Source organism: Dama dama, chromosome 12 (genome assembly GCF_033118175.1).
Source record: "Dama dama isolate Ldn47 chromosome 12, ASM3311817v1, whole genome shotgun sequence".
Lineage (NCBI taxonomy): Eukaryota > Metazoa > Chordata > Mammalia > Artiodactyla > Cervidae > Dama > Dama dama.
The window spans coordinates 2,186,032-2,198,992 of NC_083692.1; the positions used below are offsets into that span (position 1 = coordinate 2,186,032).

The following is a 12,961-nucleotide window of genomic DNA, read 5'->3' on the forward strand; positions in this document are numbered from 1 at the left end:
CTGGAAGACGACGCTCACCGTGGGACTGCCGTGGCCTCCGCCGCCCCGCCCTGAGACCAGAGCCGGCAGCGCTCCTCTGAGAGCAGCGGTCTGCAGGTGCTGGGGCCCGGGTCCTGCCGTGGCGTGGTCCGGCCAGGCCTCCCGAGTGGCACTGAGGCTTGCCCGCAGCCTCGGCCACAGAGGCGCGTTCGCGACGGCACCGCACTGTCTCCTTGTGTTCTGGTTTCGGTGCTTGTCTTGGTATGCTGTGTCCTGTCATGTATTCACAAACACCCTGAGAAGGGACCTGTTGACTCCAGTAGACCTTTAGATGTCCTGGCATGTGAAGCTGGTGGACCCCCTCTCCCCCATAGAGAGATCTGGTGATCACCCTTTCCTCTCTCCATGGAACCATTCGTATATTTACTCATTCACTCCATCGGTATTTGTTGAGAGCCTTCTATCTGCTAGTCTTCAGGCTAGGTTCTGGTGATAAAACGATGAAAGAATCACTGAGTGAATCCTTTGTTTCTGGACATGTGCTTCTGTGTTTCTGGTCATTTGGCAGATGGCAGAAACAGACTTTGGCCCTTTTTGGTAGAAACCAAAGCAAAAGCAAATAAAAATCAAGCATGATCAGAGTTACTGGGCTTTAATATAAATGAGTCAGAGCTGCTGAGTAACTAAATCAGCTGTGTCACTTTTTACAAGGGAGGCTGTGGTTTTTGCTGGACATGTCAACAGCTTCTCCTCAAGGAAATGAAGGGAATTCTTACCGGATGTCAGTGTTTGAACATTTGGTTGTTTAGGACCAAAAATGAAATAATGGGATTCAGTCTGCAGTGGAGAAGTAATTTATGGATTCTTGCTTATTCACCAAACACAGCCTAGCTGCATTTTGTGCAGTTGTGTGTTATTGTCATGTTACTAACCCTTACAGTTCCATCTGTCTTTCCCCTCAGACGACCAGCTTACTCTTGGTCTTGCTGAAGAGGACGATACCACTCTGCTAGGCTTTAGATTTAATTCTCAGGGCTCAAGGAGGAACCTTCTTTTTCTGAGTCCCCTAAACCGCAGTCGAATGAGCCTATTAAAACTGTATCTAATGTCCTGTGTTCTCCTGATTCCACCTGCGTCTGCTCAGCAGTTTCCCTGCCTGGACCTTCTACACCTCAACAACATTCCCATCCAGTCATTTCTCTTTGTTAGCTAGCCTTCCTTTTTGGTGTCATGTGTCAGCCTGACATGTCGAAGGATCACCTTTCTTGGAATGAGCTGCTTTTGTGCGTCCCTCTGCTCCCTCCCTGGTTTGCAGCGGCAGCTTCCCTTTGAAGGGTTTCCGCCTTGGCTGCCAGTTTACAGAGGGAGGTTGCCATCTTTGTCTCTACTGACCCTTCTCCTTTTCTACCTTCTTCTTCCACTCGGACGCGTCCTGTCACCATTTAAGCCTAGTCTCTCGTGTCTTAAATTTTTTAAAAGGGAGAGGTGACTGGGTGGATGGATTGGGTAGTAAACAGCAAGCAGGCTCAGAAGCCCATATCCCCTTTCAGCGCCTGTCTTGCGTTTTCCTTTGCCAGTGTCTGTAAGAGGCCTGCCTGTCACTCACTCCTTAAGCCGACTCCAGCTTGGCTCACGCCTCCCACCAGCTGACTGAACCTGTCCGTCCCACGGCCAGTGCGACCTCCGTTTTGGGGATTGTCGAGTCCTCATCTCACTAGACTGCCTAGTGGTGTGGCGCTGGAGATGGCCTCAGCCTGGCCTCTGCGACTCCGTGCTCCCCACCTTGCCTTCTCTCTCTCACGCTTCTGCAGGCTTTCTCTCTGATACCTGCAGGGCTCCTCACGTTCAGTCCTAGGTGTTTCTGTCTTTATGCTGCGCTCCCTCCCTGTATGCTGGGGCTTCCTCAGAGCCCACGCCCAGCCTCGAGCTCCCTTCTGGGCCCCTCAGAGTCCACGGCCAGCCCCAACCCCTCTTCCAGGCCCCTCAGAGTCCACGGCCAGCCCCGACCCCTCTTCAGGGCCCCTCAGAGTCCACTGCCAGCCCTGACCCCTCTCCCGGGCCCCTCAGAATCCACGGCCAGCCCTGACCCCTCTTCAGGGCCCCTCAGAGTCCACTGCCAGCCCTGACCCCTCTCCCGGGCCCCTCAGAATCCACGGCCAGCCCTGACCCCTCTTCAGGGCCCCTCAGAGTCCATGGCCAGCCCTGACCCCTCTTCCGGGCCCCTTAGAGTCCATGGCCAGCCCTGAGCTCCCTTCTGGGCCCCTCAGAGTCCACGGCCAGCCCTGAGCTCTCTCCTGGGCTCCTCAGAGTCCACGGCCAGCCCTGAGCTCTCTTCTGGGCTCCAGCCCTGGACCTGCCACCAGTGTGTCTCCGCTTGACTGTCTCCTGGATCGTTTAAGCTCAGCGTTTCTAAAACTGAATCACCATTCTCCCACCCAATCCCACTTCTCTTAGTTTATCACAGTCTCGTGTATTACAAAGTCTGCTTTCACTGGACCTGGGAAATGTATTTTTCTATTTAATTTTCAAGAGTTTACTTTGTTTGTTTGACAAGTCTTTTTATTTTTTAATTTTATTTATTTTTGATTGGAAGATAATTGCTTTACAAAATTGTACTGGTTTTGCCATACATCAACACGAGGCTGCTGTGGGTATTCTCATGTCCCTCCCTCTGGAACCTCGCTCCCGCCTCCCACCCAGGAATGTACTCTTTAGACATGTTTGAAGTTTCTCCGTGGCGTGCTGCTTGCCTGTCTGTGTAGCTGTTTTCTGTTGGTTGCTGGCTGCACCGCGTGGCGTGGGGGATCTTAGCTCCCTGACCAGGGAGTGAGCCCGCGCCCTCCACAGTGGTCGTGCTGTGCCTCAAACGATGCACTGCCAGGGAATCCTTGTGTGTTTATTAATCTAATATTCAGCAAATATGTGGTGAGTGCCTGCCATGTGCCACGTATTGTGCTAGACTCTAGAAGGACAGTAGTGAGCATAACAAAGTCCTGCCCTCATGAGCCTAGATTTTGGAGGTGTTCATCACTATGTCATGTAGTTATTTCTAGATTGCAAGTGGCTAGCTAAATTGTATAGTGGATAAAATTGGTTTGTTTTAGAAGCTGTAACTATTTCATATGATAACAGTTTACATGTTTGGTTCTTTTACTGACATGTTTTCTCAATAGAATTTGATAAATCCCTTGAAATTCTGAAAAGAAAAAAAAGATATTTCTAAATATCTGCATCATAATATATGCTTATCATAGGATTTTTTAAGGACGCAGTTCAGCAAACATTTTCCAGTTCTTACAATGAGTCAGTCTGCTAGGGTGAATATATGGTTTTTAACATTGAAGACTTTAAAGGCATTTTTCTAAAAATGGCATCTGTTCTTACCTGTTTATAATAATGTCAAGGCAATACATTCATGTGTTACTAATTGCCCTATTCTTAAATATTTTATATGCATTCTATGTTTTCATAATTTAACATTGAGCATTTGAAAGATTCACAACAGATTATTAACATGAATCCTCAGGAAGATAAATAAAACTGGAAAAAAATGATATTCAGACATTTAAAACAGAGGTAGCTAAGTTAATTATAACTCACTACCATGGTAGCTATTAAAAAGTTCTATAGATTTTTTTCTTTCCAGAAAATAGAAAAATGTAATCTTTGCCCAGTTCAGGCAATGTTATTCATTAATCAATTCTTTGAACACAGAAGAGGCGTCCTTGGTGTGGTGGAGTGAGCACGCACTGAGGTTGGAGGACCCTGCTCGGGCTCCGCTTGCTGACTCAGTCACGTCGGTCAGTCGGTAGCCCCTCTCCGTCTTCGTTTCGTCGGCTATAAGATAGTATTTGTCATATGTAATTTATATGGTTTTCATCTGGACACAGTGAGGTGATGCTCGTGAAAGTACTTTTTAAAGTATAAATCACGATATAAATACCAGTTTCCACTTAAAGAGGCACGTACCTATTCAGATTTCAGATTACTGTGAACAAAATCACAGCATACAAATGAGGATCATACGTTATTCTCCCTTAATTTCCTTATTTGTAGGAAAGTTCTAGATGACCTCTTTCTCTGATAAACACCTAGTCAGTTATGTCACTCGCGGAATTCTGCTGTTACAGCGTGCAGATCTCAGGATGCCCGGGTGAGGCTCAGGGCTCACAAGGAGCCGCTCTGCGTGAGGGCTCAGACAGGCAGCTCCCCAGGCAGCTTCAGCGTCCCCTCCTGACGGGTCTGTAGCGGCGTCCAGTCGTGACTCCTCCCCGTTGCGTGTGCCCCCGAGGAGCCTGCTCAGTCTCCGTCAGCGAGTCCTGGCCGTCATTTGCCAGCCTCTGTGACCCTTGGATAATTTTGGTTATTTTAAGGTAAATACTGAGATGGATGTGCTGGGAAAATAGGAGGCCTAGAAACCAGAGTGTTCTTGTGGCCCCAGTGTTTGCTGTACTCAAACAATAGTACACAGTGTTCAGATATGAAAATGTAAGCTTTAGCTCTGTGAGGGTTTTTACAGGTTTGTAAAGCAAACCTTTGTAAAGGTTTTTTCCATCAGATGTCAGAGCAGGTCCCCTGCCCTCCAACGGAAGAAGGGGGAGGGAGACAGAGACGGCTTTTTCCTCAGGCGTCTGCCTCACACGTCCCTTAATAACTTTTCTTATGGTGGAAATTTATTGGCTCAGGTAAGATTTATTCACAATACTGTTTCTCATCTTAAGGCAGGCTCAGTGCCCAGCTTGAGTAGACAGGTTTTATGTAAAATTACATCACAGCGCTAGTGGGGACAACTTTTGAGTTGAGATTCTTTTCAGAGAAACTTCTATTATATGTTCTGTTTGTTCAAACTGTGTTGAAACATGCTTCCCTGGTGACGTAAATGGTACGGTCTGCCTGCAGTGCAGGAGACCTGGGTCCGATTCCTATTCTTTATTTACTTGAGAACTGTTTAGTCAAATTATCATCCTGTATTCAGTTCAGTTCAGTCACTCAGTCATGTCCAACTCTTTGCAACCCCATGAACCATATTTATTATTTCTGCATTAGTATAGGATATATTAATCTATATATATAACATATAAATAAATTATTTTCATCTATTTTCTGAATGTCAGGGACTTTCAAACCCCTAAGGGGAATTTAGCAAAAGACACCCTGGAATATTAACATTGCATAAATGTGATTAATAAATGTTTGTATTTTCCAAATTTCATTTAAAATTTTTTATACTGTACAATATTTCAAATTAATAAAAATGCAGAGGATGATACAGCAGAATCTGTGTACCCACTACTGTCACATATGCAGTTATGGACATTTATATATATATATATATATATATATATATATATATATATATATATGTATTTTTTTTTTTTTTTTCCCACTCACTCAGCAAGAGTGATTGAAGATCTTCTGAGATCCAGGCACTGTTCCATCTAGGTGTTGGAATCCAGCAAATTAACAAATAGGCAAAAATTTCTCCCTTAGGGAGGCAGATGACAACAAGTAAACAGTGAAATGTGCGTGGATATGTTAAATCGTGGTAAGTTTCAGGAAGACAAGTACAGCAGGAGAAATAGGAAGCAGCAGGGTGCGAGGAGCGTGGACTTTTAAATCGGGTGATCAGGAGAGGCCTCGCTGAGAAGGTGGCAGGTGAGTCAAGAGGGGAAGGAAGTGAGAACATGAGAACATGAGCTGTGTCAATATTGAGGAAAGAGGTGGTAGGGGGGTCAGCCAGTGGTAAGAGCCTGGGGTGGGTATATGCCTGGGTTGTTTGTGAACAGAAGGAGGTGTGCGTGGGTGTGTCGAGTGAGGGAGGAAAGAGTCGTGGGAAAGGACGACATGGGGACGGTCATCTGGAGGATGAGACTGTGCAGGTCCTGCTGGGCACGGGGGCCTGTTGTAAGGAGTGTAGCTCCTCCCAGTGAAGCATGTGTCATGGGGAGCTTTGAGTGGAAGATGACATGGCCTGAGTTCTCTAAGAAAGGTGATTCTGTTTGCTAAGCTCGATAGTCCTGTGGTGGGACAAGTTCCTAGAAACATGGAGATCAGTTAAGAAGCTGTTGCATTAACCCCAGCAAGAGATGGCTTTGATTTAGACCATAGGGTAGCAGAGTAGGTTGTATGATGTAATCAGATTTTAGAATCTGGTCTTATATTAGTGCTGAGATTTCCTGATGGCCTGGAAGTAGGGGGTGTGAGAACAGGAGGAATCCAACGTAGTGCCAGGGTTGTTGGCCAGAATCGCTGGAAGGGTGCAGTTGCCGTCAGCTGGTACACCGATGAGGACTGACTTCCCTGGTAGCTCAGCTGGTGAAGAGTCCACCTGCAATGCAGGAGACTCGGGTTCAATTCCTGGGTTGGAAAGATCCCCTGGAGAAGGGAAAGGCTACCCACTCCAGTATCCTGGCCTGGAGAATCCCATGGACTATACAGTCACAAAGAGTTGGACATGACTGAGCGACTTTCACTTTTAATATACCGATGGGGAGGTGTTGGGTGGGTGGAGTGCAGTTGAACCAGCTGAGTCTGAGATGTCTGTTAGACCTACAGAGATGTTTAATAGGCAGGAGGGCATATGATGGAGAAGGAAATGGCAACCCACTCCAGTATTGCCTGGAGAATCCCATGGACAGAGGAGCCTGGTGGACTACAGTCCCTGGGGTCGCAAGAGTTAGACACGACTTAGCGACTAAACCATCACCACCACCAGGGCATATGAATCTGGAATTTGGGAGAGAAGTCTCATCTAGAGATATGAATTTGGGATTTGGCAATATATAAGTAGTATTTAAAATCATAAAAAGAATGAGAATATGTATAGTTTCAGTATAGATAGAAAAGACAAAAACAATAAAGGTTTAAACTCTGAGCTGTTGTGACGTTGAGAGAGTAAGAAGAGCAAGAGCAGTGAGCAGAGAAGATGGAGAAGAAGGTTCGAGGAGTTTGGGGAGAAAACAGGTATGCGTGTTGTCTCAGAAGCTGAGTGAACACGTTGAGAGAGTCAGAAGAGCAAGAGCAACGAGCAAAGGAGATGGAGAAGGAGGTTCGATGAGTTTGGGAAGAAAGCAGGCATGTGTGTGGTCTCAGAAGCTGAGTGAAAAAGTGTTCTAGGGATGAAAATGACCGGCCAGATCAAATCCTATTGTTAGATCAAGTGAGACAGAACTCAAGATCGAACACTGGCTCAGTTTAAACCTAAGGGGAGAGAGGCTGGGAGTAGACATATTGTCAGCCACAAATACAGGAAAAAAAAGTTTTTTAAAAACTACATTTAGCAGCACAGGTGCAGGCCAAGAGTGGATGGTGGATTGAATTTAATCTTGTTTAGTACCCTTGCTTTGTATAATGTACTATACCTATAAACAGTATATACCATTAGCTTGTGTTTCTAAGGTGTACGTAAAAGTCATATCGTATTGTGAATTGTTTTTATTTGACTTGTTTTTGAAATTTATACAAGTTGATAAATAAGACTCTGTTTAATATATTTTAGCTGCTGTGTATGAATTATCTAGTTATTTACCCACTCTGCCTCTGAGACTCATTTAGGTTTCTGTGTGTTCTCTAGCACAGTGTTGCAGTGATTTTCTAATGTTCCTGGTTTGTTGGAGTTCTTTAACTATTCTTTTTTTTTTCCCATTTATTTTTATTAGTTGGAGGCTAATTACTTTACAATATTGTAGTGGTTTTTGCCATACATTGACATGAATCAGCCATGGATTTACATGTGTTCCCCATCCTGATCCCCCCTCCCACCTCCCTCTCCACCCGATCCTTCTGGGTCTTCCCAGTGCACCAGCCCTGAGCACTTGTCTCATGCATCCAACTTGGGCTGGTGATCTGTTTCACCCCTGATAATATACCTGTTTCACCCTTGATAATATACCTGTTTCGATGCTGTTCTCTCAAAACATCCCACCCTCGTCTTCTCCCACAGAGTCCAAAAGTCTGTTCTGTACTTCTGTGTCTCTTTTTCTGTTTTGCATATAGGGTTATTGTTACCATCTTTCTAAATTCCATATATATGCATTAGTATCCTGTATTGGTCTTTATCTTTCTGGCTTACTTCACTCTGTATAATGGGCTCCAGTTTCATCCATCTCATTAGAACTGATTCAAATTAATTCTTTTTAATGGCTGAGTAATATTCCATAATGTATATGTACCACAGCTTCCTTACCCATTCGTCTACTGATGGGCATCTAGGTTGCTTCCATGTCCTGGCTATTACAAACAGTGCTGCGATGAACATTGGGGTGCACGTGTCTCTTTCAGATCTGGTTTCCTGGGTGTGTATGCCCAGAAGTGGGATTGCTGGGTCATATGACAGTTCTATTTCCAGTTTTTTAAGAAATCTCCACACTGTTCTCCATAGCGGCTGTACTAGTTTGCATTCCCACCAGCAGTGTAAGAGGGTTCCCTCTTCTCCACACCCTCTCCAGCATAAAAATACGGAATGCTTCACGAATTTGCATGTCATCCTTGTGCAGGGGCCATGCTAATCTTCTCTGTATTATTCCAATTTTAGTATATGTGCTGCCGAAGCAAGCACTTCTTTAACTATTCTAACTGCCCATCCTTGATAATTATGTATTTTGTGAATTTCTTTCAAATTTTTTACTTGTCGTCAACTGTGGTTAATGATGTTTTTGCCATTATCATATTTGACATTTTAATATAATCAAATTTACCCATCTCTTAAGATTTACATGCTTTGAATCTTTAAAAAAGTATTAAATTGTAGCAAAATACACATAACATAAAAATTACCATCTTACAGAAAGAGAAATATAAATATCATATACTGACACATATATATGGAATCTAAAAAGGTGGCACTGATGAATTTATTTTCAGGGCAGCAGTGGAGAAACAGACTTAGAGAACAGACCTATGGACATGGGAGGACGGGAGATGAATGGAGAGAGTGACATGGAAATGTACAGCACCGTGTGAAACAGACAGAATGCGAACGGGATATACCACTCAGGGAGCTCAGACAGGCTCTGTGACGGGCTGCAGGCGGGGTGGGAGGGAGGCGGGAGGGGGTCCGGGAGGGAGGGGACACGGGTGTGCCTGTGGCTGATTCTTGTTGGTGTCTGACAGAACCCCACAGAGTTCTGTAAAGCAATTATCCTTCAATTAAAAAATTTAAAAAAGATTGCCATCTTAACCACTTTGAAGTGTACAGGTCAGTGTGTTAACTGTTCACATTTTATGCAACAGATCCCTAGAACTTTTTCAGCTTGCAAAACTGAGTTCTGTACCTGTTGAGCAACTCCCGTTTTCCCCTCCTCCTAGCCCCCGACAGCCACCGTTTGTCTTTCTCTTTCCATGAGTTTGACTGTTTTAGACGCCTGATAAAAGTGGGACCACATGGTATTTATCTTTTGGGACTAACTTACTTCAGTTAGGGTAATGTCCTTAGTGTTCATCCATGTTGTGGCGTGTGACAGAATTTCCTTCCTTGTTAAGACTGAAGAACATGTCATTCTATGTATGTTCCATATGTTGTTTATCCTTTCACCTTCTGATGGACACAGGTCGCTTCCACTTACTGGCTGTTGTGAATAACTGCAGTGTACATGGTGTACAGATATCTCACTGAGATCATGCTTTCAGTTCTTCTGCATATATGCCCAGAAGTGCAGTTGCTGCATCTTGCAACAATTCTATTTTCAGTTTTTTGAGGAACCTGCATACTGTTTTCTGTTGCAGCTGCACCATTTTGCATTCCTATCAGCAGAGCACAAGGGTTCTCACCTATACTTGTTATTTCTGCTTTCTGATCCTGGCCCTCCTCATGAATATGAAGAGATATCTCATTGTAGATTTAATTTGCATTTCTGTAATGATTAGTGATGTTGAGCATCTTTACATATGCTCTTAGCCATTTGTATATCATCATTGAATGAATGTCCATTGAAGTCCTTTGCCTACTTTTTAATCAGATTTATTTACTTTTTGTTGTTGAGTTATAGGAGTTCTTTATATATTCTGGATAGTAACACCCTGTCAGATACATGATTTGCAAACTTTTTCTCCTATTCTGTAGGTTATCTTTTTTGCTTTGCTTGTTTCCTTTGATGCAAGGAGGTTTTCTGTTTTACAAAACCCGTTTGTCTGTTTTTGCCTTTGCTGCTTGTGCTTTTGGTGTCAGATCCAGGAAACCACTGCCACATCCAGCATCATGAGGCCTTGCCTCTGTTTTCTTCTGGGAGCTTTATAATTTTAGGTTTTACATTTTGATCTTGAATTCATTTTGAGTTAGTTTTTGCATCTGGATTGAGGGAGGATCCAACTTCATTTTTCTGTGTTTATGAACACCCAGTTTGCCCAGCATCATTTGTTGAAGAGACTGTCCTTTTCCCATAGGCATCCTTGCAAAGATCATTTGACCATGTACCTAAAGACTTATTTCTGGGCTCTCTCTTCTGTTCCATTGGTCTGTATGTTTGTCTTTATTCAAGTCAAAAATGTTTTGATTGCTGGAGTTTTGTAATGTGTTTTGAAATCAAGAAGTGTGAGACCTCCAACTTTGTTCCTTCTTTTTCAAGATTGTTTTGGCTATTAAGGGTCCTTCGAGATTCCATATGAATTTTAAGATTTTTTTTCTGTTTCTGCAAAAATGTTATTGGGATTTTGATGGGGATTATGTTGACTCTATAATCTGGGTACTGTGGATATTTTAACAATATTGTCTTCCAGTCTGTCAGCATGAAGTGCCTTTCCATTTATTTGTGTCTTTTTACATTTCTTTCATAATATTTTGTAACTTTAATGATCCAAGTCATTTGACCCCTTGGTTAAGTTAGTTTCTAAGTATTTTATTATTTTAGATGCTCATTTTAATGAGATTTCCCCCCCCCTCCCCAATTTCCTTTTGGAAAATTTCATTATTAGTACATAGAAACATAACTGATTTTTGTATGTTGGTTTGGTACACTGTAACATTGCTGGCTTCTCTTATTCTAATGGGGTTTTTGTGTGTGCAGTCTTTAGGGTTTTTTCCATATAAGATCATATTATCCGGAAGCAGATACAGTTCTGCTTCTTCCTTTCCAGTTTAGGTGTCTTTTATTTATTTTTCTTGCTGACTGCTTTGGGTCAGACTTTCGGTGCTTTGTTGAATAGAAGTGCTGAGAGAAAGCAGCCTTGCCTTGTTTCTGATTCGAGGGGAAAGCATTCGGGTTTGCACCGTTGAGCGTGATGTTTGCTGTGGGCTCTTCTTACGTGGCTTTGTTTTGTCGAGGTAGCTTCCTTCTATATCCCTAGCTTGTTGTTAGTGGGGTTTTTTTTGTTTGTTTGTTTTTAATCATGAAAGGTTATTGAATTTTGTCAGATACTTTTTCTGTATCAGTTGAGATGATCATGTGTTTTTTGTCCTTCCTTCTGTTAATGTGGTGTCTTACATGGATTGATTTTTGAATCTTGAACCACTCTTGCATTCTAAGATCTTACTTGATAGTGGTGTATAATCCTTTTTACGTGCTGCTGAATTCAGTTTGCTGGCATTTTGTTGAGTTGATATCGGTTTCCATCAGAAATATTGGACTATAATTTTCTTTTTTTTGGTAGTATCTTTCTCTGGCTTCTGCATCAAGGTAATGCTTATCTCATAAAATTAGTTTGAAAGTATTCTTTTCAGTTTTTTTAGGGAAAGTGTGAGGAGGAATACTCTTCTAAAGGTTTTGTAAGAATTGCCCAGTTAGGCCATCTGGTGGGTGGCTGGGCTTTTCTTTGTTGGGAGATTTTTTATTCAGTGTCCTTACTGATTATGGGTCTGTTCAGATTTTCTATTTCTTCATAATTCAGTCCTGATAGATTGTATGTTTCTAGGAATTTATCCATTCTAAATTATTCAATTTGTTGGTGTATGATTTAGTTTCTTATGAGGCCTTCTCTTTAATTTCTGACTTTAGCTGAATCTTCTCTCATTTTTTCTTAATCTGAGTTGGTCAGTTTTGTTGATCTTTTTAGAAAGCCAACTCTAAATAAGTTCTGTTAATTTTTTGTTGTTCTTCTGTTTCATTTATTTCTGCTTCGATCTTTGTTACTATTTTTTCCTTCTGCTAACTTTTGGTTCAGTTTGTTCTTTTTCTAGTTCCTTTAGGTTTAAAATTAGGCTGCTGATTTCTTTAAATCTTTTAAAATGAAACCTATTCCTGTCTCAGTGCACTAAGATATTGTCTTTTGTTTTCTTTTAAAAATTAGCAAATTGAAATATATAATTTATTAGGTATTAATTTATATATATTTGTGAGGTGGGAATCTTATTTTTATCTCTTTTTATATAGATAACCCAGTTGACTAAACTATTCATTTAATAGTCAGTTAATCCCTTTCCTACTGATTTGAAATGCAACTTTTGTCATATGCCAAAATCCTGTGCATGCTTGTGAGTCTATTTCTAGGCTGATTAAAATTCCATTTGTCTGCTTGCCTCTCCCTGAGTCAAAACCAAAAAACCTGAAGGACCATAGCTTTATGGTCCATCTTTAATCTGGGAAGGTGAGATCTTTCTTCTCTTAGGCTTATCCTGTGTTTCTCTGTTTCTTTTTCCTGACTTCCCTCCTCCCTCACCACAGTCTTCTCCATTCTTGGTCTTTTGTTCCTCCATGTGAATTAAACTTACAAATTAATTTGAAGAAAACTGTGATCTTTGGCTATCAGATCTTCCAATATGAATTTGCATAAATATTTGTCTTTTCCCATTTATTTCATTATTTTTCTTTCAATAATATTTTCTGATTTTATAATAAATTTCTACAGGTATTAGATTTTCTATTTTTTTAAATTAGTTTAATTGGAGGCTGATTACTTTACAATATTGTAGTGGTTTTTGACAAACATCGACATGAATCAGCCACAGGCGCACATGTATTCCCCATCCAGAACCCCCCCTCACCTCCCCCTGATCCGATCCCTCTGGGTCATCCCAGTGCACCAGCCTTGAGCACCCTGTCTCATGCATTGA

The 12,961-nt window shown here is 42.3% G+C and overlaps 1 protein-coding gene and 1 non-coding gene across 4 annotated transcripts in view; one reads left to right on the plus strand and one right to left on the minus strand.

Moving 5' to 3' along the window:
- RPS6KA5 (ribosomal protein S6 kinase A5) overlaps window positions 1–12,961 on the plus strand; it is a 185,463-nt gene that overhangs the window by 111,645 nt on the left and 60,857 nt on the right. The gene's annotated exons all lie outside the window — the stretch shown is intronic.
- Window positions 8,430–8,536, minus strand: LOC133067472 (U6 spliceosomal RNA). Its single transcript, XR_009695265.1, has one exon. It is a non-coding gene; the product is annotated as a U6 spliceosomal RNA (small nuclear RNA).